This window comes from Excalfactoria chinensis, chromosome Z (assembly GCF_039878825.1).
Source record: "Excalfactoria chinensis isolate bCotChi1 chromosome Z, bCotChi1.hap2, whole genome shotgun sequence".
Taxonomy (NCBI): Eukaryota; Metazoa; Chordata; class Aves; order Galliformes; family Phasianidae; genus Excalfactoria; species Excalfactoria chinensis.
In genome coordinates, this window is record NC_092857.1 from 31169407 (window position 1) to 31191994 (window position 22588).

Sequence of the window (22588 nt, forward strand, 5' to 3'; positions counted from 1 at the left end):
CTAAGTTACTTCAGCTTCTTTGCATTTTGTCTGTTCCTACTGTTAGTTTCCTGTTACTGTTTCTCACATATACAACATTCCCAGCATACAGTGCTTGACTCCTTAGTAAAGTGCTTGTCCTCAGTAAACTGCCAATAATGATTTTAATATCTGACTATAAGTATTTTTCAAATCTTGCCAACATACACCTTCCTACCATGAAGAAGGCTAATTACTGATGGACACTGGAAAGGATATTAGCGTCTTTAGCATTTGCTATCATGACTGTACAAGAACACACAAAATAGCATGCTCTTCTATAGACTTGAAGTCACTCAAGTAATATTTGTACTCTAAAATGCAGCCAGCCTAAAGAAGCAAATGAGTCCTTTTTACAACTTATACTGTACAGATACTTTATACAGTAGAAGAGATGGAAGACTGCAAAGAAGGCATGATTAGGCTTGAATTTACACTAACATTTCTAACACAAAATTCTCCTGTTATATGTTTTCTATGATCTGGTCCCATGGCTTTAATCTAGAAAGACATACAAAGCAAACTCTGCTATGTAAGTTCTTAATGTTTACCTGTCTTGCTATTACTATTGTACAGCTTACAATGCAGCTATTATTCCAGAAACTGAATGGTGTGATACAATAATTGACTTCCTTACTAGCTTCCCACTCGTCTTCCTCTTCAAGAATCAGAAGTTGTTGAATGACTAGGTCATATGTCTGTTCTGCTTTTCTCATTTTGAGACAGAAAAAGGCAGACTAACTTTCAAAGCCTCTACCCTGGGCTTTCAAGAAGGCAGAGTGTAAAAGAAAGAATACAAAAGGAAACAAAAAGCAATAGCAATAGAGATTTAAGTAGTTTAGACCCCATGCTCAGCAGTCCACAAGATCAAACTCACTCCTCTCCATGCAGCAGCTGGTATCAATGCTCTCTCATTGTTCAAATAAGTTCCAGCATTTAGTGAGCTGGGACGCTGCCTTCTACTGTACTTCTGCAGAGGCCACCTCTCTGATTGCAACTGAATTGTGCCTTAGAGAAGCAGCTTTGCATTACTCTGACAAAGCCAGACAACACCTGCCCTTGAGGCTTAACAAATGGAAGTAAAGGGAACAAGAGAGTAATCCCTCTCAGGCTTCTGTTGCTATCACTCTCCCTTTATATTTCATTTAGAGCAAAATGTGTACAAAGAAAGAGTGTTAGACATGCACACTATAATGAAAATCTATGACTAGACCATGCATTCATAATTATTTTATAAATAAATGGCTTCTGGAGAGCCACATCTGTCTCTTCCCACAGAGTGTATGTCTTTCATTAATGTATTGCAGGCCGAATGAAGCCAGCCTGAGTGCTTTGCTTGCATCTTCCTCTTCCTCTCCATCATTGTCCATGGATAGGTTTTTGTGGTTCAGAGAGAGCTGCAAGCCCCACGCGTCTCTGCAGGACTGATGGCTCGTCAATAACATTAGCCAGCATTATGGGCCGCATCGGTGTAGAACAGAATCAATATGGCCAAGTAAAAAGTCTAATCAGTTGACATGACCATCTTCAGCAGGGCTCACGTTACAAGAAATGAGTTTTTTTAAGGAATCAGCATCAGCGCTGCTTATTCACCCCACACCAAGAAGCCTTGACGAAGATTTATTGCTTCTTGTTTTGTTAGTGGTGCAGGGTAAGCTGGTAGAAGTGAAATAATCATTCAAGTTAGAAGAATAATATGAACTGGGCTCTGCAAACACTGCCCATGTTTTCTGAGGGAGTTCAAAAGAGCTGCTATAGGGTACTCAGCAGTGTGGAAGGAAAGCAGTTTGCATTAGGAAATAAGAACAGTGTAGGGACCCGAAAACAGGGATTAGTGCCCTTTATCTGGCTAGGCTATGTTCTCCTTTCTCAATATCTCATTTTATTTTTTTATAGTAGAAGCTCTCACTTCTACTTGTGTAAATTGAAGTCAGTTGGCTGAAAATAGGATTGTTCCAGATTTCTATCAGCATAAGTGAAAGCAGACTTTGGCAGTCGTGCCTATGGCAATGTACACATCCTGAAACAAGTTTCTCACTGATGCATGGCTTTATCTACGTGGTAATTATGGAGCTGTTTTACAATCATCTCCCTTTCTCTTTCTCCTCATTTCTCTGCATGCAGATTCACCCACAACACAAGAGCATCGGAGGTGCAGCTAACAGATATTTCACTTTTATGAACTCTGCTGATCATCTGTTCTCATTTGTCCAGTCATCTGAGGGAAACCCTGTTCAATCATGTGAGTGTAAAGCATTAGTGAAATCGTTAGTGCAGCCTGGGCAAGCTAATAGGCCCATGCCTCAGCCATTTTTTTTTCAGGCAACATACTACCTACATCAGAGTTACTTCAGCACTGTTATTTCTCAAACAGGTAAAAGAAAATAATGGCATCTAGGAGGCAAGCAACTTGTTTATGAATGGGAAAATGGAGGTGCTAACTACTCCCACACAACTTTGTTAGAATGAAGTAGCTGGGAAATGCTTGTTAAAAAAAAAAGAAAAGATAAATCTTGAAACAGGTTAAATACCTACTCACATTAACAATAGAATCCAACAAAAAATAAAGAACCTCATCCCTCAAGGTCTACGCTGACTAGATATGAAGGGAGGAACTAGAAGCTTGATTCAGGCCTTTCTGTCACTGCCAAAAATTTCAGACATTCACAAGCGTATGCAAGACAAAAAGAAGATCTGAGACAGCCAGCACGGCTTCCCCAAAAGCAGATTGTACCTCACCAGTTTGGTGGTGTTGCATGATGATGTGCTGACATTGGTGAACAATGGAAGGGCAACTGATGCCATTTTACACAGGACTTCTGCAAAGCCTTTGATATAGTCCTACTTTGCATCCTTATCTCTGAACTGGAAAGAGATGGTTTTAAAGGTGGGCTGCACAGTGGGTAAAGAATAAAATGGTTGCAGTCAGAGAATGGCAGTCAAAGGCTTGATGTCTAGAGGAAGGCCAGTGATGAGTGGTATCTCCCTGGGGTCCAACTTGGAGCCTGTGTTATTCAACAGCTTTAGCAGTGACCTAGATAGGATTGAGTGCAATGCCAGCAAGTTTTTGGATGACAACAAACTGAGGTGTGCAGTTGACTCAATAAAAGTGAAGGATGCTCTCTGCAGAGACCTGGATCAGTTCAAAAAGTAGGCCAGTGTGAACCCAATGAGATTTAACAAGGCCAAGTGCAAGGGGTTGCACCTGTGTCAGATATGAGTACAGACTGGGAGAAGAACTTGCTGAGAACAACCCTGAGGAGAAGGATTTGGGGGTCCTGATGGGTGAAAAGCTAGACATGAGACAGCAGTGTGCTTCTGCAGCCTGAAAGGCCAACAGTATCCTGGGCATCATTAGAAGAGATGTGACCAGCAAGGTGAAAGAGGTGATTGTCCCTCCTTCACCTTGCTTCACAGGCAGCTCAGCCTGTTCAGCCTGGAGAAGAGAAGGCTCAGGGGAGACCTCATTGTGACCCTCCTGTACTTAAAAGTATCTTAAAATCAGGAGAGAGACAGACTTTTAACATAGTGTGATAGTGACAGGACAAGGGGACATGGTTTCAAACCAAAAGAAGGGAGATTTAGATTAGACATTAGGAAGAAATTCTTTACTCAGAGTGGTGATGCACTGTAACTGACTGCCCAGAGTTTTGGATACTGGAGGTGTTCAAGGCAAGAGTGAATGGGTCCCTGGGCAAACTGATACAGTGTCTGATTAGCAGCTAGCAACCCTACCCATGGCAAGTGGACTGGACTACACAGATGTTCTTCAAGCTCCCTTTAAACCCAGGCCGCTTTATGATTCCATATTTCTGTGATCCCCTTTTGGGCAGCAGCAGCAGCAGCCCTTCACTCCCCCAACTTGATCCTCAGTGACACAGTGAACATTCAGGTTTCCAGCAATATTATCTTTCTAACATGAAGTTCGATGACCAAGTAATGAAGAAGTACATCATCTTTTTTGTTGTTCTTGCATGAGGAAAAGCAAGGTTTTTTTTACCCACATAGATTCCAAATGCAAAGTCGGTAGGTTTTTTGTTTGTTTGTTTGTTTGTTTGTTTTTAATGGGAATCCCTCTGCAAAATATAAGAAGTGTAACATTAATTTAAATGATTTATTGAAGTAAAAAAAAAATATAAAATCTTCTATTAAGATTCCATCATTTATAGTAATTCAAGGGAATATTCTACTCTCAGTGCCCCAGGATCTTGGTATATAACATCCTCATTTGTGTTAATGAAAACTTTACCCCTTTGAATTCAAATGGACTGAAAAGTTTCACCAGTTGCACAAGCTCTGTATAAATAAGCAGCACGCAGAAAACACATTCCTTTAAAAGGATTATCACTTTGACAGCTATTCAGTTGGGGTGGCTTTTTCTGTCCCCTAGAATTCCCAGCTTGCCCTCTTAACAGCACAGAAAGTAAATCTGTATAATACTTTGAGGCTGCCTTTATTGGGACCTGACACTGAGCCTACTGGATGTACTTTCCTGGTACAAAGCACCTCGTCAAGTTTCCTGCTCTGGATGCAGTGAGTGCAGCTGATGAGTTGTCTTATTAAAAGTTACAAGGAAAAGATGTTCACTTCATTACTTTCTGAACTACTGGATATACAGGGCAAAGTTGCAGAACTGGTCAGTCCCTCTAAGCTCCCACTGTCACACATGCAAGCTGCACTGGCCTGTTTAATAACATACTGATCTCACCGAAGTCGTGATCATTTTGTTTATCTGTTTATTTGGTGGAATTTTTTTCTCCATCAGTCTTGCCTTGTTATTTTCTCTTCACTGCAGACCAAACCTGAGCCTGCCTATCCTGCTGGCACCAAGCACACTGGGCAAGCTCCCAGGAGTCTTAGGCTTGGTTTCTGCCACCTCTCTACCTCCAGTGGTGTGAAGAAGGTTGGCAGCCTTCAACCTGCCTGCCTGAGAAGTAAGCAAGCCATGTTTGCAGGGGAGTTCAGTAGGTCCTGTGAGATGGAGAGAGGCTGATGCTGCAGGGCTCAAGTGAGGGCTGGCATGGCACCTGCACTGAGGAGACCAGGTGTGGGAGGTGCTGCAAGGGGGACTGAGACGTGGGAGTCCCATATACTTCCATACCTATAGCCTCCCTGAGAGGGGCAAAAAGGCAGAGCTGAGAGCAAGAGCAGTAGGAACAGAGAGGTACCTGGACCAGGGGCAAGGCCAACAAATATCTAAGCTGATGCCACAGAACTGAGGGGAGGAAAGTAGCTGCTGTGCTCAAAGTTGAAGTGGGTCAGCCTCAGCAGTGCCACGTGTTGAGCATGTCCCCATTGCTTTCCTGTTGGTATGAGGATAACCCATTTTCTTATGTGGTTCAGCTAAAAGCTGCAAATAAATTGCCTTTTCTCCCACTATTCCATTGAAGCAAAGGACTTCTTGCAAGCAGCCTGCTTTGGAAAACTGCTGGCACTTGGACTGGAAGAAAACAATTAAAAGATGCAGTAAAAATTGACAAATCTTGGTGCGGAGAGCTGAAAATACATTGCAATCCCAATTGAACTATAAATAAAAAACCTAAATTAAATAAATCTTGTACAATTATAGATTAAAATATGTTTGGCTTTAATGACTTAGCATATGGGCCTTGGCTGTGGATGTGTTTGCAGAGACCACATGGCTTGCACAGGGATGCAGTCATAAACAAGCTAATTGCTGCTGCTAGGCTCTACAGCTTTGTGGAGGGCTGCGGGTCTTCTGGTAACTGGCTACCACTGCTTCACAGGCACTGATCTCCATTTGAACTTCCAGCCATGTAGCTTCAGTAGCAGCAAGCAGTGTCAATAATGGGCTCTGAGTGGGAAAGAAACCCAACCCAATAAAAACAAAGCCCCTGGGGGAGCATTATCAGCAATTGCTGTCATCAGACGTTTGGAAGCTGCCACTCTTTCCTATCACCCGCAGGCTGCAGCTGCATGCTGGGCTCCATAAGCTGTGAGGTAGCAGAGTCCCAGAGGTCAGACTGGGCCATGATGGCATCCTTCTCCATCGCAGCTCAGCCGAGTGGGCTGCTGGGCTGCAGAGAATTTTGGAGAGGGAGGTGGCAGAAGCAGTGCAAACTCCCACCCATGCTCATCCCAGCAAGCAGAAGACACCATCTTTCCCTCTGGGATGACAAGCAGAGATCAAAATACTTTCTGCAGTCACCACGTTAGCAGCAGGGCCAGCTGCCTCAGCAGCCACCACCTCTCTATGGAGATGGCAGGGAATAGGTGCAGATCCATAAAATTTGACTGGTGCGGCTGGCCCCAGATGCTCACTGTGCCCCACTGACTGCCCCCAGAGCTGACAGGACTTTCCAGCAATGTGTCTGGCAGGCCACGCTGTCTCCATGGCTCAGTAACTTCAGCTGCACTGCACTGCACCTCTGAAGGCAGAACTGAACCTTAGCACAGAAACAAGAGAAAAACATCCAGGAAGTTCACTTTGGTGACAGGGTGAAAGCTGGAGGTAGCTTCCATTACACATGTAACTGGGGGAGATCTAGCCCAATTGAAGTCTGGCTTCCCCAGGGCATGGGTCCTGTGGCGAACAGCAGCATCAAGGGAAGAGTTTCCTGCAGCTTTTTCCCTCTCTACAGCTGTTTCTGGGTCAGTACCTCACTCACACTTACTTTCTACCCTCTGGTCAAACCTGGCTGAGGTAAAAGTATTCATGCTACCAAGGAGGAGAGTGTGAGGCAAAAACGGTATGCAGGCAGCCCTATGCTATGCATACAGTCAGATGGGAAATGAGTCGCTGGAAAGAAAACAGCAAACTGTTTTTCAGCCTTCCAGCTCTCTGTTTCTCTTACTTTGTTTGCAGGTAATGGCAGCCAAAAACAATCTCTCTGCTACACCTAGGAATTTACTTGTTATGTTTTCTTTGAACAGCAATTTTTAAAAGATCTGATTAAAAAATGTAGCATGTATATGGGATTTTTGTTGCTGTTGTTTTGTTTTGTTTTGTTTTCCTCCTTCAGCAACTGTTTTCTGAAAGATCTTAAGTTGATGATATCAAGACTGTGATTATTTAGTGGCTTGAGTAAAGCTATTTCACAAGTCAGGTCTGATGTTTTACTTAATATATTGAGTTTTCTCATTTTTTGCAGGAAAAGAAAATATATCTAAAAAGCAAGTAACCTGTGTCAAAATCTTGCTCCTTGAAAACTTGTTGTACCATGACATATGACTGTACTTGGCCGATTGTTTATTCACCCACTATTATTGTGTTATTAGACGTAGTTGACCCTTTGATCTCACTGAATTAGCACTTTTACTGATCCAGAGACTGTGAGTTTAACCCTCATGCTTGTTGATGCTGTTTTCCCATGGCTTGGCATTTGTAATCTGCAAATTATTGCTACGGCTTATTCATTTCTAAAATATTCTGAACTGATTCTTTGACACGTTCTCTGTGACTCAACAGCTTTTTCACTGTATGGCTTAGCTCTTAAAGCTTGCAATAGTGTAGCACAGGGTCCACATGAATTTTGGCAAATTACCATCTTCTAGAAATGTCTACTTCAGAGTCTTAAACATTGCAAGCAAAATAAAATAAAATAAAATAAAATAAAATAAAATAAAATAAAAAAATAATGACATAGCAAAGCTTTTTCTGGGCTGCATCCAGCCTAAGGAAAACACAAACCTTTCAGGGTAGAATTTAGAGGTTAGGAAACTTGAAACATGGTACACCTCTTGACCTGAATTCTTGTAAGCCAATGAGAAATGTACATATATCCCACTGAATTTCTCCAGCTGCAGCTTACATTTCAATCATGTTGCATCTACCACTGGAATCAGTGGACACTGACTGCTGTGGCAGGCCAAGGGCCTGACATTTGGTATTCTGATCTTAATTATGAGACTGATTCAAGAACATAGAGTCCAGTTTCATATCAGCTCCAAAGCTTGTCAGATTCTGATTACAGAACTCACTAGACTGGGTTGAACACACCAGACCAAAATGGAACTCAGTGAGTGTACAGTTATGTGAATGGATGCCAGTGGGCATGGGAACAGGATGGAAAATTTTACATAGCGACTGTAGTGTTTTACATCGTGTAAAATAACTCAGGAGCTCAGAAATAATTTTTTAAATCCAAATTTTCAGTCTGTAAGAGTTATTCTGTACAACTGGTGTATTTGATGCCTCCCAGCTTCTTTCCTAAATCATTGAGAAATGTATGTCGTTATGGCTTAGTGTCAATTAGAGGACTGTAATATCTATCTGTAGTATACTCCAGTACAAGATGCTTTTGGTGAAGCACTTAGGGCAGGACTTCCAGAGAGACACAGTCTCTAAGTCCTTTCCCTTAGAAGTTTTGGTTCTTTGGTGCTGCAGTTTTTTAAAGCTTGTTTTGAAATAAACATACACAAAAGGCAGGACATTTGAAACTGTAGAACATAGAGAGGTCTGACATTAGAAGAGTGCTTTGAATTGTTAATATCACTTAAATTTAAAAGGCTGAAGTCCTCTAAAAACTTCTAAGTGGTATAATAGTTTCAAATAATTTCACACTGCACATGTCCAGAGCTCTGATAATTCAACTGCTTTTAATTTATTTTTCTCTCTATGCATTCCAGTAACATAAAACCACTCTCTGCAATGTAGAGTGTATGATTTGTAATTACTATAGCACTTCAGATTTTTCTGTGGAACACGGCATGTTTGAAACAATTCAAATTCTGTTCTATACAATCAAATGGTATTGGACAAATTGAATAAAATGTTTAAGTGATGTTAGAACGTGATTAAAATAAAAGACAAAGACAAGGAGGGTGGCTGCATAAAAAACCCCATAATCTTGGAAAGAAAGAAAAAGATATATCATAGACAGCTAGGCTACTTCACTGGCCTAAGAAAGGGCAGGTAAGAAGCAGAAACTACAGTTAGATATAGTAAAAGAATAGGTACCTTCTTGAGACATGAGAAAATGAGTTGGCAAGATGAACTCATTTTTTTTTGTATTGTAATAGGAATAGGAATACCAAAGGGTCTTGAACTTAGTCTTCAAGCAGTCAGGCTACTCCGTTAAACTCCACTGAGTATTCATGAAATAAGAAGGAAAGATATCCAAATGCTGGTTTTGCCGATAACCATATTTTCCTTTTCCTCATAAACTGCACAGTCCTCATTTTGGCCTTTTCTGCTGACAGTAGAAGACTGATCAAGAATCTTTCTGCTCCAGCACTTAAAAAAAAAAAAGTTTTTGTTTTGTTTTTTTTTAATCATGAAATGTTATCTAGTTTTTGTTCTTGTTAATATGAATGGCTCTTCTTTTTACCTGGTATTTACACCATGCCCTCTTGTCACACATTTATACAGCACAATTACACTCCGTTTCAGCTCTCATTTCCGTGTATATGGAACTAAGTTCTGTTAAGCTACCGTCATAAAATTCACAATTTCCTTCCCTGCAAGCAAGGACAACTGTTCTTTGAATTTGTGTTTCTTGTTCATGGGCAACTAAACTACGTACAGTGTTCTGAATGAAGGCTGGGTTGAGTTTTGGGAAGCATTGCTGGAGCTGCCCAAGCTCTCCTGGAAATGACTCATCTGATAACTCTTGGAATCATGTTTAATCTTGAAAGCCTCTGCACCTACTTAGAAAGTATCTTTACATTGTTGCTTGGTCTGACTTTATTTCCCAATGAAAAATCTTTTTGCTATTTGCTTTCATTTTGCAAAGTCTGAATTAGCTTGACCTTTGGCAAGTCTGGCTGTGTACCCAAGCCTCCTGACACTAAAGCATGCATTCTGAGGTCTCTGTTTTTTGCTCTTCTTTGGCAACTCCCTTCTGGCTTCTCTTATTACCGGCATCACTTATGACATCACTTTTCATACTGGAAGATGGAGGCTGGAGCAGCAGGGGCAGGGGGATTGTGATGGAGTGGTTAGGAATGAAGATAGCATTCAGTCCTTGTGACCCACATCAGTAGCAAGCTGCTCTGGAGAACATGCCAACAAAAAAAGCAACCTCAAGCAATGCAGGAAGTTCCAAAAAGGGCATTTGATAATTGCCATGTGGCAAAATGCACAGAAAGCTTCAGTGATTAGCTCTCCACTGGGACTGGTTACCTCTTCAGTGGAATTAGCTACACAGGATATTTTACTAAGCTCAGTGTTGGCCATTGTGGGATGTGCTTCACCTTGGACAGAGCTATCACAGGATTAGCAATGTATTGCTGGGAGAACTGAAATCCAGCTTGAACTCTCAAGAAACAGAGAGGCTATAACGGGGATTCTTTTTTGGCTGATGCCAAGAAGTTGCCACCAGAAAGTGGGGCAGCACTGGGCACTTGGATCCTATGGAGACTACAAGCCTACAAGCAGCATGTACCTGCCTTGGTGCTGCTATGAAAGCCAGGACTGTAAGCAGCAATGCTTATTTGCTCTGACTGTCATTTTGTGTTCTTCTTTACAGAGAGGTTTCAGCTAAAGGTCATAGGAGAGCCACTGTATATTTTTTCTTCAAACAAAATCAATTGAAGGACCTAGAACACAATAAGTTATGTTGCAGGGTTGCACTTGCGTGTATTCCCATTGGAGACCTATCAGTGTGAACTAGCACTGTTGGGAAATCTCTCCAGCTACCACAGTTAATCAATATATGTTCATTATACTCTCTCTGATGAATATGGCTAAGGTTTGGGTAAGCATGAGTCAGGTGACTTAAGAATAACAGCACCTCACATAAGATCAATAAAGGCAGGTTTTCTCTAGTATTAATCTGGGCAAACTAATGTAGTTTTTATCTCCCCTCTTCTTCCCACCTCTTGCTCATTGTTGGTATATCAACATCACTGTAGGAGTGGCTTTATTAAATTAGAAGCACTTAATCTACTGTCACACTGTCAACTTGCAGGCAGTGAACAAGCAGACAACAAGTTTTCAAGTGGCCCAGTGTGCCTCAACTGGCTCTCACCCAGGCAGTTAGCTCAAAGCTGTGCCAAAAGCAGTCTTTATGGGTGCCTGCTAATATTTCTGCACTGAGCATGAAAACCCTATGCTAGAAAAGATTGTTTGAGGGGAATTCATGCCAATTATAGATGTGTTATGACAGATGAAATGATTATAATTATGCTTGGCTTCCATGCAGAACTACATTAACACATCTATGACATTTAATAACATGGGAGGATAACCACATGCCTCAACAGAGGTTGACTTTCCACAAAGTTGCTTAACTTATATATTTTTCCTTCCTCAGTCTTTCTCCCACCCACTGAAATTAAGAAGAGCTGCATTTGCTTGAAGCACTTGGGGGAAAAAATTAAAAAAAAAAAAAAGGGAAGGGGAGAGAAAAGAAAGGGAAGGGAAGGGATACATGAAAGTCAGAAGAAGCTGAAGGAAGAGAGGTGGGGGGGGAAGGGGGGAAGGGTAGGAGGAGAAAGGAAAAAAAGTGGCAGCATGTAACTTAAATACATGAAGCTAACAATTACAAGTCATTAACAGATTCAAAGCATCTGGCTCCTCGTTGGGCTTTTTAGAAAATCATCCAGACTGAAGAAACAGTGGAGCTGTGGAGGACAGTTTTTATCTATATGGTCTGTGCATATTAGCACACAGGTTATATTAAAGCTAGGGAAAATCTGGACTGGAAAGAGAAGCTCTGTTTCTGAAGTTTAACCATTTGCAAACAAACAAACAAACAAATGAATTCATTTGTTGATGCTGGGAGAGCGGTAAAAAGATAGCAAGATAGGTTTGGGAACGCACTAAATCCATCCGAGAGTATTATCAGATGACCAACCAACCAATGACTTTCCTCAGACTTCCAGTTTGCAGTGTTTAACAAGTTCTAGTTAACTGGCCTTCACATTCCTTTCTTTCTCCACCCCTACATCCACATTCAGCTGGTGAGTCCAGTTGCCTCCATTTTGCTGATAAGGACATGTGCTGCAACAGTCCTTTTTGAATTCTACCAAATACTGAGCAGACTGTTTCCACCCCAGCCAACCTGTTAGAGAAGGGCATATTTGCAAGCAGATATCCATTCCCTTTGAACTAAACAGGACTGTACATGCACTTGAAATTCAGCACAGAGTGCTCACCACCTTGCCAACACAGAACCCATAACAGGACAAGTTGCCTTTTGCTATTCCTTTTAGAATGAGTTAATATGAATCATATTCCATCACATTGACTCACTTATGTTTGTAATGTGGCCTCTTTGTCCCTCTGAGCATAGCGTTCACAGGTATATCCTGCTAAGAGACATCCCTTCAACTGCTTGTTTCTGTTTTGGTAAGAAGTGCAGTATGGAGAACATCACAAGCACCAGAGAAGCTCAGACTGAAGAAGAACTATTTACCCCAGAAGAATCTAGCTCACAATCTACCAGCTGATACAGCCACCCCTTACAAGAAAATGTAAGAAGATTAATTAAAAGACAGCCTTCTGTCTTCAAAATGGGACTTGGAAATAGGATTTTCCCATTACACACCTATACCAAAGAGGAGAAAGAGGACAATGACAAGAATTGGAAGGTGAATCCTCTAGTGGTATGTGCTTACACCCCAGTGCTAGATCAGTAGGCAGAGGTCAGTGGGGAAGCACACTTGGCCAGCATCCTCACCTTCACAAAGCACAAGAATGCTCCAGCTCAAACAGAGATTAATGAGCTGTGTGACTGCTTTGAAAAGCAAAAGGGAGGGTGACCTGTGCTAGGACACTAAGTTCATTTTATAAGACCTCTTACTTCAGTTTCTCCGCTTGTCAGATACTCCAAGTGTGAGCAATGCCAATCTTAGGAAGCTTTCACAGATGTATAAATGACAGACTCTGGATGCCAAACATTTCTGGGCAAATGTGTGCAAGCCAGAGGAAAAAATATTGTTATGTATCCCCTCAAAATTTTTCTATATTCAATTCTGGCAAATAAGCAAATCTTTCGAAAGAAGTTTTTTGGCTCTCAAAATAGAAGGAAAAGAGGGGAAAGAAAAAGACAGAGAAAGAAAAGTCAGTGACTGATAAATCTTTAATATAAAAATTGTACAAGAATTTTGATACAAATTACAAGAGGTATTTGGACAAAGTATGAGTAAAACTCCATTTATATCCCCAAAACCTTATGCATTTTATGCAAAAGACATACTGTAAGACAGTTACAGTACAGAAAATACAAGAAAAGAAATGTCAAATTAAAAAGAGGAGTTTTAATTCCCTCAGACTACTAATGGAAAAAACTTGTTTAGAGTACATACAGTATTTATGAAGCTACCAATGTCACGATTATTAGATCAACATGATGCCGTTTTTCATATCCCCTTGTACAGCTATGTTCCATAGTGCATGCTTTGGTTCTGCAGGCAGGACAGCAGAGCATTCACCTTTTGCTCACATGGAGAACAAACAGTGAAAATTAAACGCCTCATCCGTTCCAGATGGAGAAGGGCCCTTGTAAAAACATCCACTGGGCCCCAACTCCCAACAGCCCTGTGCGCATGGGGTGCTCATTGACACACAGTGTGACACAGCCTGCTGACATGAGTAGCTCTGCTGGACAGCAGTGAGCTTGCCGTCCTGCCACTGCAGCCCCCCCACTCCACTGGCTCAGCTGAAGCAGCACAGCTCTGTGTGGCACTGAGCTGGCAGTACTGCTGTGCTAAGGGGACCGTCCTGCAGAGAGAGGGGTTTCCAGGCTTTTTGTCTCTGCAGCCAAAACCACCACCAGCCCGCTGTGGGTGACCAAATGCATGAGCTTTCAAATCCAGTTTTTCTCAGCTTATATCTCTGTGTGGACCCCCAGACAGGTCCTGATCTATCTCGGTCCACAGCAGATGGCTGCATGGGAAACCGATGCTTTTCTCTGCCCTTGTGACCTTCTCTGCCAAAGTTGTTAAAACCACAGCTGTGTTGATGAGCAAGTGCCCTCAGCAAAACTCCAAGCCCATTTGGTTGTGGGGATGAGCCCACTACAGTGAGACAGTCAAACAGGTTGTGGTGTCCTGCTTGTGGGTGAGTAGAAATGTGTGGAGGTTTGGCCAGGGGTCAGGTTAGCCTGCTTTCACACCTGTTTTCACATGCACTGAACTGGGACACAGAGCCCTTCTTACAGACAGGAAGAGAGGCGGGAGGCATGGATGGGAACACAAACACTGCCCATTGAGAAACTGCTGCATTATGGAAAGTAGCCCCATATGACATAGGAACCAAAGTTTGCACAAGAAAAAGCAGCATGCTGAATTTCATATTTATAAATAGCTAAATGAGACACACACACACACAACAGTGGCCATTTTATTCATCTTGTCACTTTACAAACGGTGACCATTTTCACAGATGGAATGCATAAGACTTTCCAAATGGAGAATATCAGGAGGATGTGTTACTTTTCTGAGAGAAGTTTTATAAGAGATTCTCTTAGAGAAGAGATGGGGACAGGTGAAGAAAATGAGAAAACTAAGACAACGACTGAAGATCATACAAGAGTTCTTAAAAAATAACGACAATAAAAGAAATAAAAATGTAAAAATGCCATCTTAAAAAAATAACAAGCAACCCAGACTTAGTCTGTACAGCTTAAGTGGCCCTATTAATTTCACAGGTCATTGAATAGACCAAGAGGAGCAGGGCCAGGATCCCAGTGCCTGCGGCTGCAGAACTGTTCTACCACCGCGCAACGTGGCATGGTCTGGTGCAGGGCTGTGGGGATGCAAGCATGATGACATGGGGATGTGGGTACACAGGGACATGAGGACCTGGAGGTACAAGGACAGAGTGCCTGTAACTGCTGCTGGCTGCTGGCAGGAGTGTGCACCACTTCCCAGCTGGGATGCGGACAGACGGCTGTGCCACAGCTCTCCTAGAGCCACAGTTCACAGTCTCGTGCATTCTGTAACAGGAGCGGACAGGTTGTGATTAACTATTGATGAATTTGCCATCCTAACTGCACATTATCCTCTGATCATTCCCAGCCCTTTGTTTGACAACGGATGCCTTATAAAATCTTTATGCATCACTTAGCTAGTCTCGCTCTCTCTTTCTTCTCTAGAAATATAATTGCCCTGGATGCTTTCTTCCATTTTCCTGAAGTATTTTTCTCCAAAGGTTTGAAGAGAGCAGCATGCGAAATCTGTGGAACATCTGAACAAACCTCTCTACACCTTAGACATTTGCTTAGTCAAGCTTCTTGTGTAATTAGGTGTTTAAGAAGAATTATATGTATCAATAAATGTATAAAAATGATGTAATTTTGCCCCTTTGTAACTCCCAGTTTACTATCATTATGTCCTCTTCCTACTTTCTGTCTGTCTCTCAAAAGCACATGCACAAGGACAGAAATGGCTGGCTTGACTGGAAGAGGCCAGGTTTCCACAGCCAGCCCCTGAAATAGGGAGGGACAGGGCAGCGAAGCTGATGGCTCTGGCCATGGTGTGCACTGCATGCATGTGGAGCTTGTGGGAGAACAGGGCCTGAGCTCAGCCTTTGCACCTCCAACACAGACACCACTCCCTCTTGCACCAGGCCTCGAGAAGTTGCCTTGTGGCTTCAGCCGTTATAGCTTCTGACATGTCTTCTTTCCGTCTGTGGACGGAAAAGGAGGGAAAAGATCACTAGCCAAGGTCTGACTGGTAGAAGGCCTTGGCATACTGTAGTGGGTACCATCACCTTTGATACAGTAATTACCACGAGGCCCTGGAAAGAGATTAAGCATCCAGAACTGGGAAACAAGAAATACTGTCCACTAATGTAATGAATCACCTAAGGTTATGAAAAATAACTCCCAAGAGGCTGTGTTTAGGTCTTCCAGGCCTGGCATTTTTCTATAAGCTGCCTCTTTACACAGTGCATGGACAATACCGGTTCGATCCACAGTAAACAGCACTCAGGGCACCAATGGGACTTGTAACTACAGTCTCAGAACAGAAATCCTGCTGGCTGGGTGAGCAAAGCAGGTCTCACTGACTCCTCAGGCTACGTGATCTTCCAGCAACTGTTGAACAGCCAGTGAGCGGCTCTGACTGACCCACGTACCATGTGGAAGAAGGGGGGTGGTGGGGCCGGCACATGGACTTTTCACGTGTGCAGGACTTCTCCAGCAGGGTGCATGCGCCCAAGCCGCTTCCCCTCTCAAACTCTTCCTCTCCAGAGTGCTTTGTCTGAAAGGCAGTGCTGGAGACTGTGCTTTTGGCAGTGTTCTTGTTAATGAAGAGATAAATCAGAGCAGAGCGAATTCCTCCTTGTATGAGGGCAGCAGATTGTGTCTCAGATACATCTCCCTAACACTTCACAGAGGTTCACACTGACCTCAGCAGGAGATGTTCCTGTCACAGCAGAAAGAATATCTGGAATTGGCATTCACCATTGGAATCTGAGGGAATGGCTTTGCTCTGAAATTTGCCATGGGATGGGCTAAACCAGAAAAAGATAAGATTACATGTCCTGTTTGCTGCTGAACCCGCAGTCAGACCTGCAGCGAGTCTGCACATCTATTTCTAGCAGGTACAGTATGGCTTATGCCAATACAAAGCAATTAGTTGCTACATAAGCAGACAAAAGTGCCGTCACAGACAGCATTTCTCAGCTGACCTTTTGTTAAGAAGCCATCTTGTTACTGTCTGCTTGATAGCTCGATAGAGCAGCCAGTGGCAGCCTTGGGCTTCCCAAAGACAAATCGAAGCACTCCAGATGGGACTTCCCTTCACTCACTGCAGATGTGTGTGTGTACGTGTGCGTGTGTGTCAAGGAACAGGGAGGGAATGCCTGGTTCTTATACTCAATTTCCCCTTCACAGGGAATAAACAGGCAATTACGCATCCTTTTATATTTGATGGCCAAGTGCTGAACTTGAAAGCACACTATTAGTTTGTGTCCCTTCAGGGCCAGTGCAATAAGTAGCCAGGAGAGCTGGGGCTAAGCAAGAGAGGGTGTTGTCTGCTGTTAGTGTGACAGTCTTGTCAGCAGCATTCACATTACTGGAAGGTAATAAAGTGACAAGTAAGTTATTAGAAAGATATGAGGTGAAATTGAACTGAAGCATCTTGCTGCTCAGCTAGTTATTTTTTTTTTTTTCCCCCTTCTTTGTAATGGGCCACTATTTGTTACAAACCAAGCCTTGTCTTGAGATCTTATATAAAAAAAGAAATATTTATTCTTTGCAGGAAAGGTCACATGAATTTACAACACCACACTTTAAAGGAGAGGAATGGGAAAATAGTTTTATGACAACTACAGCTGCTATTAAAAAAAAAAAATACAGTGTCATCATAATGAACAATAATACTGGCAAAAGTCAGAGGACTTGTCAAAAACATGTCCATTTTTTAACCCTTCCATGGCCAAGAAATGCTTTCTTTTCAGTGCCAATACCAAACATAACAGCAACAGTATTGAGATATACATGTTCAATATAAAAATCAAAGCTGTCACTCAAACTGTCATTCAGGATCATGGCTTGACTGCAGAAAACAAGCCACATAAAGACTAGTTAACTACCGATTCAAGATAATATTACTCATGTAAAAAAAGTTGCTGCTTCAGTCTGTTGCAGGCCATTTCAAAGGCAGTGATAATGCTGCTTGGCAAGAAGAGACAGAAACCGTGGGACTGGAACAGACATGTACTCGGGCAAACATGTGGGTGAAAGGTTCAGTCCATCATATGATGTTGCTCTAAAGAAAAAAATGGGTATGGAAAAGAGTTCCTTTTATGTCCCTACAGGAGGGGGAAAAAACCCAACTCATCATGTGGCGACAGCAGGATATGCTGATGCTTATCTTGCAAAGTAGCACGAGAGTCACTGTTTTGTTGAGTTACTATAGTAGCAAAGTAGTGACATAAGAAAAAAAAATTAAAAAGGAATCGGACATATACCAGCTGCCATCATGTGTCTGCCACTCACCTTCTCCCCACAGAGAACTCCTGCTGCCTCCTTGCTCTTACTACAGATGCTTTTGCTGCATTTTTTTTTTTTTTTTAATAAAAATGAATAATTCTGTTAATACAACCCAAAGAGGGAGTGACATAAACATTCTTGGGATTAAGAAGGACTAATAATTCTCTTCACATAACTTGCATCTAACATTTCAAGGAGCATGTGTGCCTTTCCCTCCCTTATTCCTTCTCTGGCCACCAAAGACGTGAGAAGATGTTCTGCAGAATGTATTCTTAGAAGATGCTGTGTTTTCTGATGGTGGCAGAGATTCCTAACAACCCTGTGAAAAACAGGCCTAAACCACATACTTTCATTTTAAATTACCAAATTCAGGGAAAATTTTGCAGCAAAATTTCACTCTTGTAAGTGGTTCCTGTCTTTGGAACAGATTGAACAATGTATCATTGCGTTTCTGATCTTTTCAGATAATCACACAGCTCCTTGTCTTGCTGCTTAGGCACATTCCTACCCCACGTAATTAGCTATGCTAGATCCTTAACTGGTTTAACTGAGAAGACCAAAACTCAGAGAAAATTGAAGTAAATGCCTGCAATCTCATTTCCTTTGAGTCGGACTGGACCGGACTGATAGAGGTGCTGTTTCCCCTGGCAGCTGCTCTCCTGTTCAGTACCTGACTGATTATTTTTCCTAAATCGCTTTTTTTTTTTTTTTTTTTTTTTTTTTTCTGGGGGGGGGGGTGTGTGAAATGAGAAATGCAAAGGTGATGGAAAACATAAACTTCTAGAATAGGCAGAGAAATTACATTTTTCAGAGTGGAGGGAGGGAGGGAGGGAGAGAGGGAGGGAGGGAGGGAGGGAGGGAGGGAGGGAGGAAGGAAGGAAGGAAGGAAGGAAGGAAGGAAGGAAGGAAGGAAGGAAGGAAGGAAGGAAGGAAGGAAGGAAGGAAGGAAGGAAGGAAGGAAGGAAGGAAGGAAGGAAGGAAGGAAGGAAGGAAGGAAGGAAGGAAGGAAGGAAGGAAGGAAGGAAGGAAGGAAGGAAGGAAGGAAGGAAGGAAGGAAGGAAGGAAGGAAAGGAGGGAGAGAGGAAATACACTGTAGTTTACTCATAGCAAATACAGTGAACAATTTCTGCTATGTAAAATACCTGGGAAACACAGATTTTATGAGCCTAGGAATGAAAAACCTATGTGAGACCTTTCATAGTATTGTGTATGTGCTAACAGCCTTTCTAATCCATACTTTCCAAATTGTATCAAGTTCAATTGTGCCTCAGTGGCAGAATGCTTATAGTTTGTGTGTGTTACTGCAGTGTCAGCAAGGAGCCAGATGCAGTTTAAGAGACAAAGGTAAAATCTCAGCCATAACAAAATGTATTTGATTGAGATATACAAAGGCTGCTCTGAAAGTAAGGCCTCCAATTTCATTTTGTTGTCCCATGATGTCAGAGGTTCATATTGGTGGTATGGCAGTAGAAGCTGAACCTTCCCACCAATACTCCATCACGTGTTGCTGCTGTGTGACAGATGGCAGAATAGGCACAGTCTGACAAATGGCATCTGATGTGGAAGTGCATATGAAGCAAAGGTGTGTCACTGAGAATCTCCATGTGGAAAAATTGACACCTGTTGGAATTTATCGATGCTTGCCAAATGCGTATGGAAACCAAGCCATGTGTGTGAGCACAGCGAGGCAGTGGGTCATGCATTTTGGCAGTGGAGACAGCAACAGCAGGTCACCTCTGCTGGTGCAAATTTTTACAAGCCTGGCAAAAATGAAGAGCGAATGATGGCGGTGATTTTGAAAAGCAGTGTTCTGTGACTGAGAGTTTGCTCTATCATCAAATTGCCTTACTGTGCTCTTTGCATTTGTTGTAGTTTCCAGGGAAATAAACAGGAGGCATTATTTTTGGAGCAACCTATGTAGTCCAGGAAAAGTGACTAAATACGGCAAGGTATGCAAAGATATTTACACTGATATTAATTAGTTCTTTAACAATTAGGTTTTGGACTAAGATCATATCAGTGATAGCCATATTTTAACAGACGGAAACACAAACATCTTTGAGATTTGAACTGCCAGAAACTAAGCAGTGAGAAGGGCCACCAGTGTTGTGGATGCTCAAGTCCCAATTCCCATTCTTGTACTATTACTCTGCTATTTTCCTTCCAAATTATTTGATACAGATTTTCAAAAATTACTTGGTAATTATCTGGTATCACATGCTTTCTTGGAAAAAAATAAAAGCAAAAAAGAAAAACAAAAGAAAAACAAGCTGTCAGAAAGAAAGAAAAATGCTTAAGAAGGAAGTAATTCTGATTCCAGAAGAGATTCAGTATGCAGTTAATTTCTTGAAGAAGACAAAGCCTGTTTGATATTTACAGAAAATTACGACCACTTTGATTGAAGAAAACAGTAAAATAATGTGAAAAGCATGTCAAGAATAACTATAGGAACCAAACAACAAAGAACGTATTCCAAGTAAAACGAAGAGTCTCTATACAACTCAAATTTCTCAAATTCAATCTAATTCTTGTAGAACAAAAATGGACTGGCAATTTTGCAAACCGGAGGACTAGCCATGGGATCATGATGGCATAAGCAACTGTCCAGCACTTGTCATCATTGTGCCATTACAGTCATGCCTTGTCCTGGATTAGTAAGAAGTTTAGTCTTTATGTGCGTCACAATGTGGGTCTCTGCTGAGCATTCCTCACCTAGGAATGCTATCTGCTTTGCTAATTTTGTCAGTAAAACCAAACTTCTACCATCCAGCCTTCTTTTCATCATTGTTTGGATAATTTCAAGGAATACAAATTCTAACACAGGAACAGTTCTGACAATACAGACTTTCATAGGGATGCTTGTTAAATAGGATGGAGTGAAATACCACTCAATTTCATAATAGTTTGTATGCCCTCCTAAAACCAAGACTGGTCTGATATTAGTGTCTCCACCACTGAAAAAACACTTTTGAGTCATCTAGAAATAACAGAGGGAAATACTCTGTCCATAATAAAATTCGTACTTGCATAAAGATGGTATTTCCTATGGGTCTTAAGCATAATCTGAATGAAGTTTAAGATGCCATAAAAGTATTGCAGGGCAACTTGTCGTGGCTTTTGAAGGTTTGTCCCTGCACTTTTACTTTTCTTTCTTTCTTTCTTTTTTTTTTTTTTTTTTTTTTAAAAAAAGAAAAAGTTCTGTTTCATTTTGTGTAATAAACAGATCTTTTCCCTTGTAATTAATCTGCCAAATTTATCTACAGATGATGTTTGCTTTTCCATACAATTTTTCCAAAATCATTTGACCTCCAACAGAATGAGAATGAAATGAGAATGCAGAACCATTCAGTGAGGAATTACTTATATACCTCAAGTGTTTTTCATTAAAAACAATATTTATTTATAACATACATAGTTCAAAACAGTGTTTTTGTTTACTTTTGTTTAGTTTTCCCTGTAGAAATCATTCAGCTTTTTTTGTTGTTGTTGTATTGGTTTTTAGACCATCTGTCTTGCTTGGTTCCTAGTAGCCTGGAAAGAGGGGCAGGAGTGCAGTGCAGGTAACCCTACAAAAGACCATGTGTTTTAGAGGAATGCACCTTTACTGTTCTAATTTTCCTCTGTCACTAACACACTGAGCTTGCACAACATAAAACAAAGCAAAGCAGATCTCTATACTCAATTTAACAAGGGAAAATAGTGGAGACTTCAAGGAAAAATAAAAAAGATGAAAGAAAAACAGTTAGTGAAACGGCCTTGCTTTTGCTATAAACTTTCTTTTTGTTAAACCGGAGGGTAAACTTTCATTATAGTTACTGTGGGATTCACAAAAAGTTTTCCGAGCTTCACCATTGCACAGAATCAAAAACTGATCAGAGGCTTGTAACCCATAGAAGCACAGTGAGAATTAACTTAGAAGGATTTTTCTTTTCTACAGCTGAAAATACTGATTTATTAGCTATTGATTGCTGCTTTTGGAAACAAGAGTACTGAAATGCATAAAGAGGACTGCAAAAGAGGAAATCCATATTAAGAGGTTCCTCTAGAAGAATGTAACAGGAGTAAGTACTGATGTGGACATAAAGATAAGAATGATCAAAATGCGCAACAAATCAAAACAGCCACAAGCTGAAGCATAGGAGCATTTCTGACTCTGGGCTAATATTCTGGGTCAGTAAGTACAGAAAAGGAACACATTCTCAACGAACAAATATTTTATTGGATGCTGAAATACCCCTTATTTTGCTTTGTTTTTGCCTTCGTTTTTGCTATTATTTCTATAAAGAAGAGTCTACAACAACGGTTTTGGCTGTAGACTGAACGTAAGTAAATACCATCACTCAGACACTATGTTGCGGTAACACAGCCTGCCAGTGTGGTTTACCAGCTCGAGCAACATGTGTAAACACCGGAAACAAAAACGATTCAGAGGACAGCTTCTCATTCTCTCTGTCTTTCTCAATGGCTAGCTCCTTCTCCCTTTCCTGCCCATGCTCTCTGTCTTGCTGGCTCTGTTTCTTGGGCTTTGATTCTTTTCTGACAAAGCTTGTGGGTAAAACACAAAACATTAACACAACTAGAGATCCTTTTTTGTTGTTGTTGTTTTTCTTTTTTTCTGATCTGCAATTTATCCAAAGGGAAAATTTACCCAATAAAAAAATCCAGCACGTGTTCTCAGAGCTTCTAAGTGCTTCTGCCTTTAACATCTTTTGATTGCTTCTATA